This window comes from Dipodomys merriami, unplaced genomic scaffold (genome assembly GCF_024711535.1).
Source record: "Dipodomys merriami isolate MVZ:Mamm:240054 unplaced genomic scaffold, mDipMer1.0.p SCAF_126, whole genome shotgun sequence".
Taxonomy (NCBI): domain Eukaryota; kingdom Metazoa; phylum Chordata; class Mammalia; order Rodentia; family Heteromyidae; genus Dipodomys; species Dipodomys merriami.
Genome location: NW_027202560.1, coordinates 3,036,175 through 3,039,246, shown reverse-complemented (window position 1 = coordinate 3,039,246; position 3,072 = coordinate 3,036,175).

The window sequence follows — 3,072 nt, the reverse complement described above, 5'->3', positions numbered from 1 at the left end:
ATGAGTAAGCAAAGAAAACAGGCTTCATAAATAATTTGATGTTTCAGCACTTTCTTCCAAGACAAGCATGCAGGCTTCACACAAAAGACAGATTTAGTAACTAACTCAAAGAGCTCGGCTAACTGAACAAGGAGCTTTTGATGCTGGAACTCAAATTGCACTAGTATAATAGGATCTGATTGGAGCTAACAGGAACCGTTTAGTATTAGACAGGTAATTTGGCACCAAGGAACCAAATAGAATAGTGCACAGCTTGCCAGGGCCTCAGACTCTTCCCAGAGACCACCAAAGAATATCTCATCCCCCAATATTCAGAACCAATATCACCTTCCTGTGAAGACCTAAATATTTCTCATCTATTTTTGGTATGAACTCAAGCTAACCAATCCTTCTTCCATGTGCCCTCTTAACTCACTTATGAATCACCTACAGTAATTGAGCACTATGTCTACTACTGTGAGTACACAGAGCAGTTCTGTACTGGGCGCCATTAGGTACTCACTGAGTACTCACTCTGAAGTCCTCAATGCTCCAGGGTAACAAGGAAGCTGGACTTGTAGGCTCCAGGCACCACATCAACAAGTATGCACAAATGAGCACTAAAGGGCTGATGAGATTGTCAGGCACCCTAATGCAGCAGCTGTGTGCATGCTATGCTCAGGCTTTAGTTCCCTAGTAAATCAAATGCCCAGAGGGGTGACTGGTCTGGAGCTTCTTGGAGATAAGTTTACCCCCAAGTGAGATAGGGTTCTCAGCCATCAATCAGGAGGCCGGGTTAGTATACCAACACACAAGAGACAAGGAACATTCAAGCCGAGCCCACACTCTCTGCAGCCAAGGGTGCCATCCAGTAACGCCAGAGGCAGGTAGCAGAGGCTCTGACACAAAGCCAGATTGGAAGCACTATCTACCACATAGACAGACCTCCTTAGGACAAGCTTAGAGAAGGATTCTGTTTCTCACACTCTCTTCTCTTCCTCCTGCCTTCCTTGCCCACATGAGGGAATCACAGCATCACCTTCTCAGCAAGACTTCCAAGTGGATCTCATAGACACAAAGCAAGACCATCAGGAAAGAAAACCATCCCAATTTCTCAGAGGACAAAATGCAGACTGAGGCCTGGACATGTTTAAAGGAGACACATCTGGTACCTGATGTTGTCCCTGCCTTCAATGCCAATATTCATTGCCCTGCACTGCACTGTAGAAGCTATCGGAGTCTTCTACAATTACAAGGAACATCTGGGATTCTGGCACATGACCTGAGCCACTCCTGCTTGACCTACAGCTTCATATCTCCCCTATTCTCCATCCATCCATTCAAAGCAAGACCTGGGAACTGGGAGAGGTTAGCTCTGTCTTCTATTCTGCCTAGGCTTTAAGAGCTACTGAAATATCAAATCCCCATGAGGGCTGGGTGCTTCATAGATAAAGTCACAAGAGAGCCAGGCCTCCAGAAAGAACATATCTAGGTGGGCCAGGGGTATGCATATAAGGAGCACAATGTGTCTCAAGCAATGCAGATCTCTCCTGAGACCTTCCTAGAACTAGTTACTCACAGAAGACCAGGGACCTACACTTTGGGGTCACCCAATGCCTTTTAATGGTCCCTAAACACTTCCTTACAACTCTATACATCCACCATCTCATTTGCACTCCAAAACTCCACACGCAACCTCATTAAGAGTCAGTAATTGGTGAGAAATATTGATACTTCAAATTAATTGTGTTATTAATACTATAACCAATCAAAGGGTCCTAAAATAACTCTATTTTCTCTATGTAAACTATACTATTAGTGCCATTAAAAAACAATTGCAAATAGACTTGTACCATATGAGGGCAAAAAAAGCAATTAAGTGAAACTCTTGAAAACTAAATGTATAACCAACAGCATATTATCAACATTTACATAATTCACATTAAAATAATGACATCCTAAAATATATTACTTTTTTTGAGGGGGGTCCCGTCGTGGGGCCTGAACTCTGGGCCTAGGCGCTGTCCCTCAGCTCTTCAGCTCAAGGCTAGTGCTCTACCACTTGAGCCACAGCGCCACTTCTGGCTTTTTTCTTTTTGCTTATATGGTGCTGAGGAATCAAACCCATGGCCTCAGGCATGCAAGGCAAGCGCTCTACCACTGAGCCACCTTCCCAGCCCCAAAATATATTCATTTTAAGGGATAGACTTATCAATAAAATATTACATACCAGGCTGGGAAGTTGGCTCAGTGGTAGAGTGCTTGCCTTGCAGGCCCTGGGTTAGATTCCTCAGGATCCCATAAGCAAAAATAAAAAAGCTGGAAGTGGCATTGTGGCTCAAGTGGTAGAGCACTAGCTTTGAGCTGAAGAGCTGAGGGACAGTGCTCAGGCCCAGGTTCAGGCCCCTCGATGGGACCCCCCCCCCAAATATATATATTACATTCCTTTTAATACTCTGCTACAGTATCTCAGGGAAATAAAATGTAGGTCTATTCATCAACTAAATACACAATCCTTTCCCATTAGCTTTTATTAATAAAGGAACTACAATTCAGTCATAAATAGGCAAATTATTACATGATTTGAGGATTAGGATGAAAAATTTGATACATAGCAAAGGTATATGATGCAGTAAAACCAGCTGGTTTACATTTTGGTCATGTGTGAACTGCCCATAGAGTAAAAGGAAGAACTTTTAGTGATGGAAGTTAAAATAAACTCTATTTTGGAACTTATTTTTCAAGAGGAAAAAGGGAAAGTATTTCAACAGAATTAAAGAGTACCAGACCCAATGAAAGGCTTCTTAAATCATGGAGGCTCTATGTTTGCTGTGTAGAAACCTCACGCCTACCATAACAAAGACCTGATACCTGCAAACTTTCCCATAATCCCTCTTCCTAGAAATGATTCAAGAATTCATAGTACTTTTCCAACTCTCTCTTTTCCAGCTCTCTCTTTCCCAACTCTCTGTCTTTCCCAGCTCTCTCTTTCCCAGCTCTCTCTCTTTTCCACCTCTCTTTCCCAGCGATCTTTCTCAGTTCTCTTTCCCAGCTCTTTCCCAGGTCTTTCCCGGCCTTTCCCAGCCGCGTGGA